The sequence below is a fragment of the Microtus pennsylvanicus genome, chromosome 7, assembly GCF_037038515.1.
Source record: "Microtus pennsylvanicus isolate mMicPen1 chromosome 7, mMicPen1.hap1, whole genome shotgun sequence".
NCBI classification, from domain to species: Eukaryota; Metazoa; Chordata; class Mammalia; order Rodentia; family Cricetidae; genus Microtus; species Microtus pennsylvanicus.
The window spans coordinates 55,986,165-55,996,483 of record NC_134585.1 but is presented as its reverse complement, the minus strand read 5'-3'; the positions used below and the strand labels follow the sequence as shown (position 1 = coordinate 55,996,483).

Sequence of the window (10,319 nt, the reverse complement as noted above, 5' to 3'; positions counted from 1 at the left end):
TTGGGGTGTTGGGGACGCAGCCCCGCCGTCGCTCCTTTATTACTACATATCAGGATGAAGTCTCAATCCTGAATATCTATGCCCCTAATATAAAAGCACCCACGTACGTAAAAGAAACATTACTATAATTCAAGGGAGCCATCAAACCACACACACTAATAGTAGGAGACTTCAACACTCCTCTCTCACCAATGGACAGGTCAATCAAACAGAAACCTAACAGAGAAATTAGAGAATTAATGGAGGTAATGAAGCAAATGGATTAACAGACATCTATAGATTATTCCACTCAAATAGGAAAGAATATACCTTCTTCTCTGCAGCTCATGGAACCGTCTCGAAAATTGACCACATACTCGGTAGCAAAGCTAACTTACACAGTTACAAAAAAATATTAGTAACCACCTGTGTCTTATCAGATCACCATGGATTAAAGTTAGAATTCAACAACAATGCTACCCCCAGAAAGCCTACAAACTCATGGAAACTGAACAGTCAACTACTGAACCATACCTGGATTAAGGAAAAAATAAAGAAAGAAATTAAAGTCTTCCTTGAATTCAATGAAAATAAAGAAACAACATACTCGAACTTATGGGACACTATGAAAGCAGTGCTAAGAGGAAAGTTCATTGCACTAAGTGCCCACTTAAAGAAAACAGAGAAAGCACACATTGGAGACTTAACAGCCCACCTGAAAGCTCTAGAAAAAAAAGAAGCAGACTCACCTAGGAGGAGTAGAAGACTGGAAATAATCAAACTGAGGGCGGAAATCAACAAAATAGAAACACAGAAAACAATCCAAAGAATCAATGAAACAAAAAGCTGGTTCCTGGAGAAAATTAACAAGATTGATAAACCCCTATCCAAACTAATCAAACAGCAGAGAGAGAATACACAAATTAATAAGATCAGAAATGAAGAGGGGGACATAACCACAGACACAGAGGAAATTCAGAGAATCATTAGATCTTATTACAAAAGCCTGTATAACACAAAACTGGAAAATGTAAAAGAAATGGACACTCCTTTAGATAAATACCATATACCAAAGTTAAACCAGGACCAGGTGAACAATCTAAACAGACCTGTTGGTCACAAAGAATTAGAAGCTGTTATCAAAAACCTCCCTACCAAAAAAAGCCCAGGACCAGATGGTTTCAATGCAGAATTCTACCAGAACTTCCAAGAAAAGCTAATACCTATGCTCCTTAATGTATTCCACAATATAGAAACAGAAGGGTCGTTACCAAATTCCTTTTATGAAGCTACAGTTACTCTGATACCAAAACCACACAAAGACTCAACCAGGAAAGAGAATTACAGGCCAATCTCACTCATGAACATCGACGCAAAAATCCTCAACAAAATACTGGCAAACCAAATCCAAGAACACATTAGAAAAATTATCCACTATGATCAAGTAGGCTTCATCCCAGAGATGCAGGGCTGGTTCAACATACGCAAATCTATCAATGTAATCCATCATATAAATAAACTGAAAGACAAAAACCATATGATCATTTCATTAGATGCTGAAAAAGCATTTGACAAAATTCAACATCCATTTATGTTAAAAGTCTTGGAGAGATTAGGGATACAAGGGTCATACCTAAATATAATAAAAGCTATTTACAGCAAACCGACAGCTAACATCAAATTAAACGGAGAGAAACTCAAAGCCATCCCGCTTAACTCAGGAACACGACAAGGCTGTCCACTCTCTCCATACCTCTTCAATATAGTGCTTGAAGTTCTAGCAATAGCAATAAGACAACATAAGGGGTTCAAGGGGATTCGAATTGGAAAGGAAGAAGTTAAACTTTCGTTATTTGCAGATGATATGATAGTGTACATAAGCGACCCCCAAACCTCCACCAAAGAACTTTTACAGCTGATAAACAGCTTTAGTAATGTGGCAGGATACAAGATCAACTCCAAAAAATCAGTCGCCCTCTTATACACAAAGGATATGGAAGCAGAGAGGGAAATCAGAGAAGCTTCACCATTCACGATAGCCACAAACAGCATAAAATATCTTGGGGTAAATCTAACCAAGGAAGTGAAAGATCTATTTGACAAGAACTTTAAGGCATTGAAGAAAGAAATTGAAGAGGATACCAGAAAACGGATGGACCTCCCTTGCTCTTGGATTGGGAGGATCAACATAGTAAAAATGGCAATTCTACCAAAGGCAATTTATAGATTCAATGCAATCCCCATCAAGATCCCATCAAAATTCTTCACAGATCTGGAGAGGACAATAATCAACTTTATATGGAAAAACAAAAAACCCAGGATAGCCAAAACAATCCTATACAATAAAGGATCTTCTGGAGGCATTACCATCCCTAACTTCAAACTCTATTACAGAGCTACAGTAATGAAAACAGTGTGGTACTGGCATAAAAACAGAGAAGTCGACCAATGGAATCGTATAGAAGACCCGGATTTTAACCCACAAACCTATGAACACCTCATTTTGATAAAGGAGCTAAAAGTATACAATGGAAGAAAGAAAACATCTTCAACAAATGATGCTGGCACAACTGGATGTCAACCTGTAGAAGAATGAAAATAGACCCATATCTATCACCGTGCACAAAACTCAAGTCCAAATGGATTAAAGACCTCAATATCAGCCCGAACACACTGAACCTGATAGAAGAGAAATTGGGAAATACCCTACAAGAGATGGGCACAGGAGATCGCTTCCTATGTATAACCCCAGAAGCACAGACATTAAGGGCAACATTGAATAAATGGGACCTACTAAAACTGAGAAGCTTCTGTAAAGCAAAGGACACTTTCACTAAGACACAAAGGCAACCTACTGACTGGGTGAAGATCTTCACCAACCCCGCAACAGACAAAGGTCTGATCTCCAAAATATATAGAGAACTCAAGAAACTAGACTTTAAAATGCTAATTAACCCAATTAAAAAATGGGGCACTGAACTGAACAGAGAATTCTCAACAAAAGAAGTTCAAATGGCCAAAAGACACTTAAGGTCGTGCTCAACTTCCTTAGCAATCAGGGAAATGCAAATCAAAACAACTTTGAGATATCATCTTATACCTGTCAGAATGGCTAAAGTCAAAAACACCAATGATAGCCTCTGCTGGAGAGGCTGTGGAGGAAGGGGTTCCCTCATCCATTGCTGGTGGGAATGCAATCTTGTGCAACCACTGTGGAAGTCAGTGTTTCGGTTTCTTAGGAAATTCGGGATCAACCTACCCCTGGACCCAGCAATACCACTTTTGGGAATATACCCAAGAGATGACCTATCATATGACAAAAGCATTTGTTCAACTATGTTCATAGCAGTATTATTTGTAATAGCCAGAACCTGGAAACAACCTAGATGCCCTTCAATGGAAGAATGGATGAAAAAATTATGGAATATATACACATTAGAGTACTACGCTGTGGTAAAAAAAAAATGACTTCTCGAATTTTGCATGCAAATGGATGGAAATAGAAAACACTATCCTGAGTGAGGTATCCCAGACCCAAAAAGATGAACATGGGATGTACTCACTCATAATTGGTTTCTAGCCATAAATAAGGGTCACGGAGTCTACAACAGGTGAACCTAAAGAAGCTAAGTAAGAAGGTGAACCCAAGGAAAAACATATAGTTATCCTCTTGGCTAAGGGAAGTAGATAAAATTGCCAGGGAGAAAATTGGGATCTTGTGGATGGGGTGGGATGGGGGTAAGGGGAGATGGGGAGAGAAAAGTTAGAAGGGAAGGAGGGGGGGACTTGGGGAAACAGGAGGATTGGGATAAAGAAGGTTGGACAGGGGAGCACGGAACCACAATTCTTAGTTAAGGGAGCCACTTTAGGGTTGGCAAGAGACTTGACCCTAGAGGGGCTCCCAGGTGCCCAAGCCGAGGTCCCCAGTTAGTTCCTTGGGCAGCTGAGGATAGGGAACCTGAAATGACCCTATCCTAGAGATATTGACGAAGATATTGACGAATATCTTGCATATCATCATAGAACCTTCATCTAGTGATGGATGGAGATAGAGACAGAGACCCACACTGGAGCACTGGACTGAGCTCCCAAGGTCCCAATGAGGAGCAGAAGGAGGGAGAACATGAGCAAAGAAGTAGGGACCACAAGGGGTGCACCCACCCACTGAGACAGTGGAGCTGATCTATTGGGAGCTCACCAAGGCCAGCTGGACTGTGATTGAAAAAGCATGGGATAAAACTGGACTCTCTGAACATGGCAAACAATGAAGGCTGATGAGACGCCAAGGACAATGGCACTGGGTTTTGATCCTACTTCATGTTCTAGCTTTGTGGGAGCCTAACCAGTTTGGATGTTCACCTTCCTAGATATGGACGGAGGGGGGAGGACCTAGGACTTACCACAGGGCAGGGAACCCTGACTGCTCTTTGGACTGGAGAGGGAGGGGGAGAGGAGTGGGGAGAAGGGGAGAGGGGTGGGAGGAGGGGGAGAAGAGTGGGAGGAGGGGGAGGGAAAGGGGAGGCTGGGAGGAGGTGGAAATTTGTTTTTTTTCCTTTATTCTTTTATCAATAAAAAAAAAATCAAAAAAAGTAATAATATAAAAAATAAACAACATAAAGATGGAAAACATGCAGAGAGTCTGGATTATATATATTATTTTGTTTTCTTTGAATTTCTTGACTGCAGAGAGACATTTGATTTTGGGGGCTGCTAAGCTAAACCAACATATATTTTAAAAAGTATCTTGACTTTAAAATTTGAGTCTAAGGACATGTTACTTTGGAAAAGAAGTTCTGCTTTTGTTTCCGCAGAAGATGGGAACCTGTGGATTCCTTCCAGGCTAATGTCATTTGATGGAACAAGACCCCCTGAAAGGTCTCCATAAACCCTAAAAATACTTTGCCCAACAAACAACAGGAAGCAGTTTGAAGAAAACAAAACCCAAATTCCCAAAATTGTTGTTTATAAATGTTTGTTTTTATTTAAAGGGGGATATGATATAGAAATGAATACTTTACATTGCTATGGCTCTTGGTCTATTGGTACAAATTTAAGATCAAAGTTATGTGTATATTTCTACTCTTATTTAGAGTATTACATTTATGTATAAATGTTAGAAATTTTCTTAATGCAAGCTCTCTGCCAATGCAAAAATCTCAATCAAGCCAAATCACAACAAGCCAAATTAAAAATATCCAGGTTTAATTAGATTCCTGCATTCTCGGGTGGCCCTGATGGGGAACCAGGAAGCCGCAAACGTGACCACCAGGGGAGAGGAAAGAGACCACAAGGGAACTTTCCAGGGAAGCAGTTTAAATAGATTGAGGAAGTGCTCGCTTCGGCAGCACATATACTCAAATTGGAACAATACAGAGAAGATTAGCATGGCCCCTGTGCAAGGATGACATGCAAATTCATGAAGCTTTCCATATTTTTCCTTCATCTGGCAATGGATGGAGATAGAGACAGAGACCCACACTGGAGCATCGGACTGAGCTCCCAATGTCCCAATGAGGAGCAGAAGGAGGGAGAGCATGAACAAAGAAGTCAGGACCACAAGGGGTGCACCCACCCATGGAGACAGTGGGGCTGATCTATTGGGAGCTCACCAAGGCCAGCTGGACTGTGACTGAAAAAGCATGGGATAAAACCAGACTCTCTGAATATGGCGGACAATGAGGGCTGCTGAGAAGCCAAGGACAATGGCACTGGGTTTTGATCCTACTTCATGTTCTGGCTTTGTGGGAGCCTAGCCAGTTTGGATGTTCACCTTCCTAGACCAGGATGGAGCGGGGAGGACTTTGGACTTTCCACAGGGCAGGGAACCCTGACTGCTCTTCAGACTGGAGAGGGAGGGGGAGAGGAGTGGGGAGAGGAGGAGAAGGGTGGGAGGAGGGGGAGGAGGGGGAGGGAATTGGGAGGCTGGGAGGAGGCGGATTTCTTTTCAATAAAAAAATAGATTGAGGGAGTGGTCAAGATTTTGGGGGGCACAGGGATGGGGCCTCCAAAGATGGAAGCCAGAGATTGAGACTTGGGACTTACATTCCAGATTGTTTGTGTAAGAGGTAAAAGGAAGCTGAGGTGATATTTTGTCTAACATTTAGGCTCTCTTAGAAAAGGGGGCATTGACTCAAGTCTGGCTACTTCCTGCAGGCATGGGACAACATGAGGAAGGGAGAGCTAGGTGTTGGTGGGTCCACACTCAGTGAGAGATGTGGTTGGAAAGGCATCCCATGTACTGTCATCCCGGAGACACCACGAAATTGTTCCTTGCGGGAGGTGAGAAGGCAGGAAAAAAATATTGTTATCACCAAAGATGAGTGTGCCAGGATGAGGAGCAGTTAGGCCCTTCATTGAGGCACCTTGGAAAACTGGAGAGTGGAAGGTCCTGTCTGCTGGTCAGATCAAGTATCCTGAGTAGGTGTCCACTTGAGCCTGGAGAGATGGTACCAGCATGGGTGTCCCAAGAGCTTGGAAGCCGAGTGGATGGTGAGGATTACCGTGTGAGGACCTGCCCATTAAGGTTTGAGAGACCTAGGTGTTAACTGTTTCAGGAGTACTTTGTCCCCTGGGGAGAGTGAGGCAGGTTCAGGGGCATTTGGGTCCACTAGTGTGGAGGCAGGGAGACAGCTGTCAGCATGTGAGCAGGAGAAGGGGCCTTAAAAGGGAGAGATAGGGTAGGTACCCCACCAGTGGAGGAGTTTGGACTAAGAGGTGTTGATTAAGGAGAAAGGGCCTGCCATAAAGCAGCTCAAAAGGGCTCAGCCCGCCGGGTGGTGGTGGCGCACGCCTTTAATCCCAGCACTCGGGAGGCAGAGGCAGGCGGATCTCTGTGAGTTCGAGGCCAGCCTGGTCTACAAGAGCTAGTTCCAGGACAGGAACCAAAAGCTACAGAGAAACCCTGTCTCGAAAAATCAAAAAAAAAAAAAAGGCTCAGCCCATAGGGGAACATGGGGTGGCCCTGAGGCAAGTAAGGGCAATTGGGAGAAGGGAGGGGTTAGCTCTTGTTGATGAATCCATTGGTCCTCGCCACCTTTCCCGAGAATTGTAGATAGTAGGAGGTATGGAATTTCCAAGAGATGTTGAGAGCTTCTGACACAAACTCCATGACCATGGAAGTGAAGGCTGGCCCGTTGTCTGTTTGGATGGTTCGTGGGACACCAAACTGAGGAATGATGTGGTCCAGTAGTACCTCAGCCGCCACACCTGCTGTTTTCTAGGAGGCCGGAAATGCTTCTATCCATCCTGTTAAGTGTCCACAAGGGTTAAGAGATCACGAAGTTTTTTATGAGTAGGCATATGAGTGAAATAACCCTGCCAATCTTTGCCCAGTTGGTGCTCACAAAGCTGGTGTAGAGACTGACGTATGTGGAGAGTCCCTTGTGGGTTGGCCTGGGCACATCTGGCAGGAGGAGTGAACCTGTAAAATAGAATCTTGGAGATGGGTGGGGTAAAAAAGAGGCTCCAAGAAGTGGAACAAAGTTTTGGGGAAGCAGCTAAGGATATCTCGACCCAGTAAAGGTGCTGGGCAAGCAGGTATTACTAAGAAAGAATGAGGGAAAAATTGTCCTGCAAGAATGCAGGACAGTGGCAAAGTTTTAGGTGGGGAGAAATAGGTCCCATCTACCTCCATAACTGAAATTGGTGAGGGGAACATAAGGCCTGAGTGAGATGTTAGAGCAGAATGGTAGCTCTCATGTCCAAAATAAAAGTAATGGACTTATCAGCTACCTGTGCCTTTACCCTAGGCTCAGATAGTGTTACAGGATTATACCAAATCTGAGCAGCATCAATCCTCTGCATGGCTGGGAAGTTCGAAAGCTGGCACAGTTTCACTTGCTGATGTTGGTGAGGCTGGACCTCTGTGGCATGGCATAGAGGACAAGCCCACATGGGAGCATTGTGATTTCCAGTGTCCAGGTTGCTGGCAGATAGGGCATAACCTCAGAGGAGGCATTGTGCAATATCATGCCACATGACCATTTAGGCCACATTTGAAACAGCTTGCCTGTGAGGTTGACTTAGGCTGGGCTCCATCAGGGTAGAGTCTTGTGGTTGGCTTCCCTTGTTCCCCTTCCTGCGACCTTAGGGCAACTGCTAAGGCCAGGGAGGGTCTGTAGGTTAGCTGCTTTTTATAGCCTCGTCTGTTGGGAAGACCAGCTTTTTTTTCTTGGGCATTAAAAACTTCAAAGGCCATTTTCACCAATTTCTGTACAGGAGATTAGGGACCTCCTCAACCTTTCTTAACTTTTAAGCAGAAGGATTAGTAGAAAAGGCACCTAGCCACTTTTCTATCTGAGAGAGATCTGGAAGAGAAAAGGGAACATGAACTTTCATAATGCCATAGAGTCCTGCCACCTCCTGGAGAGGGCATTGGAGGGTGGAGCTATAATGGGAAATGATATGGGAGGAGACTGGGGAGGATTGGGAAGGGTAGCCCAATGCGCAGAGTTGGTCGAAGGGTGGGGAGATGAGGTAAGAGGGTGAGGGGAGGAGGAAGGTGGGTAAGGTGGAAATTGACCTTGAACTTTTGGATTGGGAAGGGATGGGGGGAGACCGGGAAGGAGCGAAATGTGGAGAATGTTGCTCCACAGAAGGGGATTGGGTAGTGTGGGCTTGAGGGAGTAGGGGAGGGGCCAGTGCCTCTGGCTGCATGATCCCGCTGGAATTGTTGGGTTCCAATTCCCAGAAGACTGCATATCCACATATAACATGTCTAATCTGCATCTCCACTCATATCGATCTCCTAACCACTTCCCCATGCCTTGCCATCCTCATCCCTCTCTGTCTACTCCTTTGTCTCCTTCCCATCCCTGCTTTCCTGACTTCTTCCCACCCACTGCTCCCCAACCTCCTCCTTCACTGCCTTATACTTTCAAGTACTGACTAGCAGCCAAGAGCAGGGACCCTGGAGCCAGACACACTGGGTTCAGATTGGAACTCTGCAACTCATTAGCTGTGTTTGTTGGTGTTGGTGAACTGTCTAGGTGAGCAAGGCTGGAATTTTCACAGACAGTTCCTGACACAGGAACTTTTCACAGACAGTGTTTGTCTTGTAATTTCCCAATGTGCTCAGCATCTGTTACAAACTGTACTGAGAATTCTGAATCTTGGTTCCTGCTCAGGCTAGTGGCATGCACAAGGCTCCCAGTCAGTCCCACAGCACAAAGGAAACAGCAAGCATACTACAATGTACTGTGTTGGCCAGCATTCGTTCTTCTCCCTTTTAATGTGTGTGGTGGTGGCGGGGATTGTGCTAGTTTGAATGTATTTGGCCCCAATAATCTCACAGAGAGTGGTACTGTTGGGAGGTGTGGCTTTGTTGGAGTGGGCATGGCCTTGTTGGAGGAAGCGTATCTCTGTGGGGGTGGGCTTTGAGGTCTGCTGTGTTCAGGATACTTTCCAGTATATCAGTCAACTCCGTTACCTCTGAGTCAAGATGTAGGACTCTCAGCTCCAGCACCACATCTGCCTGCACGCTGCCGTGCTCCTCGTCCTGATGATACTGGCCTGAGCTTCTGAAACTGTAAACGAACCTCCTCAATTAAATGTCTTCCTTACAAGAGTGGCTGTGATCCTGACAGAAGTGCTCATTCACATGTGTGTGCCTTCTTTTGAGCGGCCCAAGTCAAACTTATGCGCCATGTCATTGTCACAGTACTGGAACCCCAAGCCTCATCCCCTCTCCCTTGAATCTCTTGTTCCAATAAGAGCACATCTTTTCCAGTCAGTTTCAGAAGAAATTCCTGACAGACATTAGAAGTCCTTCTACCTCCAGCCTCCACACCCACTTCCTTCTGCTATAGCCACGCCCACTTCCCCTCAGGGATAACTTCTCTGAGCTCTTCCCAGGCTGCAGTACCTGGCTACCTAGCTGGGAAATGCAGTTTTGGTGAGACTAATGTCTGCAAAGCCCTTTCATCCTGAGTGCTTGACAACGCTATGTCTCTCCTGAGGGAATGTGGTGTGTTTCCACTCCGTCCTTCCTCCTGTTTCTTCACACTCTTTTCTCCCATGCTGCACCTGTCCCAAGCCTCCTTTAACTTATCAGTAACCATGCCCCCAACCCCTCACACCCAACAGCCCAGCAAATGTTGTCGCCAACCATAGGCCACTTGCTCACAAGGTACAGAGCAGAAGAGATTTCTAGACTCAAGCCAATGAATCGGTACCCTCTGGCATCATGCTAGGGGCAGGAAGTAATTTGGAGCAAGACCTTCTGTTCTCACCTGCAGTGGTCTGGCCAGAGGAGAAGCCACTTCCCTACTGGCAATGCAAGCTCAGGACCAGAGTCTTCCTAGTCTGTAAACCAGGTGACGAGTGAACGCACTCAACCATTA

General features: G+C 44.9%; 1 non-coding gene across 1 annotated transcript; it reads left to right on the top strand.

Moving 5' to 3' along the window:
* The first annotated feature begins 5,308 nt into the window (after positions 1-5,308).
* On the top strand, positions 5,309-5,415 carry LOC142855233 (U6 spliceosomal RNA). Its single transcript, XR_012911488.1, has one exon. It is a non-coding gene; the product is annotated as a U6 spliceosomal RNA (small nuclear RNA).
* Positions 5,416-10,319: the final 4,904 nt, after the last annotated feature.